This window comes from Orcinus orca, chromosome 3, assembly GCF_937001465.1.
Source record: "Orcinus orca chromosome 3, mOrcOrc1.1, whole genome shotgun sequence".
In the NCBI taxonomy this organism is placed as follows: domain Eukaryota; kingdom Metazoa; phylum Chordata; class Mammalia; order Artiodactyla; family Delphinidae; genus Orcinus; species Orcinus orca.
Genome location: NC_064561.1, coordinates 137,145,398 through 137,147,255, shown reverse-complemented (window position 1 = coordinate 137,147,255; position 1,858 = coordinate 137,145,398). Strand labels below are relative to the sequence as shown.

Here is a 1,858-nt window from a genome sequence, read left to right as displayed (position 1 = left end):
TTGCGGGCCAATATCACTGATGAACATAGATGGAAAAGTCCTCAACAAAATACTAGCAAACCAAATCAAACAATACATTAAAAGGATCATATGCTATGATCAAGTGGGATTTATCCCAGGGATGCAGGTATTCTTCAATATCCACAAATCAATCAGAGTGATACACCATGGTAACAAACAAGAATACAAACCATATGATCATCACAATAGACACAGTAAAAGCTTTTCACAAAATACAACACCCATTTATGATAAAAATTCTCCAGAACGTGAGCATAGAGGGAACCTACCTCAACGTAATAAAGGCCATGTATGACAAACCCACAGCTAACATAATTTTCAGCAGTGAAAAGCTGAAAGCATTTCCTCTTAAGATCAGGAACAAGACAAGGATGTCCACTCTCATCACTTTTATTCAACATAGTTTTGGAAGTCCTAACCATGGCAATCAGAGAAGAAAAAGAAATAAAAGGAATCCAAATTGGAAACGAAGAAGCAAAACTGTCACTGATTGCAGATAACATGATACTATACATAGAAAGTTCTAAAGATGTTACCAGAAAACTACTAGGGCTCATCAATGAATTCGGTAAAGTTGCAGGATACCAATTAATACACGGAAATCCCTTGCATTCCTATGTAGTAACAACAGAAGATCGGAAAGAGAAATTAAGGGAAAAAATCCCATTGACCATCACATCAAAAAGAGTAAAGCACTTAGGAATAAGCTTGCTTAAGGAGGCAAAAACCTATTCTGTGAATACTGTAGGACACTGGTGAAGGAAATTGAAGATGACACAAACGGATGGAAAGATATACCATGTTCTTGGATTGGGAGAATCAATATTGTCAAAATGACTATACTACTCCAGGCAGTCTACAGATTCAGTGCAATTCCTATCAAATGACCAATGGCATTTTTCACAGAACTGGAACAAAAAACTTTAAAATTTGTACGGAACCCAAAAGACCCCAAATAGCTAAAACAATCTTGAGACAGAAGAACAGAGGTGGAGGTATCAGGCTTCCTGACTTAAGACTATACTACAAAGCTACAGTCATCAAAGCAGTATGGTACTGGCACAAAAAACAGACACGTAGATCAACAGAACAGGACAGAATGCCCAGAAATAAACCCACGCAGCTCTCGTCAATTAATCTACGACAAAGAAGGCAAGAATATACAGTGGAGAAAAGAAAGTTACTTCAGTAAGTGGTGCTGGGAAAACTGGTCAACTACATATAAAAGAATGAAATTAGAACATTCTCTAACACCATATACAAAAATAAACTCAATATGGATTAAAGATGTAAATATAAGACCAGATACTATAAAACTCCTAGAGGAAAACATAGGCAGAACACTCTTTGACATAAATAGTAGCAATATCTTTTTGCAGCCACCTCCTAAAATCATGAAAATAAAAACAAACAAATGGCACCTAATTAAACTTAAACGCTTTTTCATAACAAAGGAGACCATAAACAAAACAAAAAGACAACCCACAGAATGGGAGAAAATATTTGCAACTGAAGTGACCGACAAGGGATTAATCTCCAAAATATACAAACAACTCATGCAGCTCAATATCAAAAAAAAAAAAAAATCAAAAAATGGGCTGAGGATCTAAATAGACATTTCTCCAAAGAAGACGTACAGATGTCCAAAAACCACTTGAAAAGATGCTCAACATTGCTAATTGTTAGAGAAATGCAACTGAAAACTACAATGAGGTATCACCTCACACTGGTCAGAATGGTCATCATCAAAAAGTCTACAAACAACAAAGGCTGGAGAGGGTGTGGGGAAAAGGGAACTCTCCTACACTCTCAGTGGCAGTCTAAATTGGTACAGCCA

The 1,858-nt window shown here is 36.4% G+C and overlaps 1 protein-coding gene across 1 annotated transcript in view; it reads left to right on the top strand.

The window, feature by feature from the left end:
* ZSWIM6 (zinc finger SWIM-type containing 6) overlaps positions 1-1,858 on the top strand; it is a 204,215-nt gene that overhangs the window by 66,034 nt on the left and 136,323 nt on the right. The gene's annotated exons all lie outside the window — the stretch shown is intronic.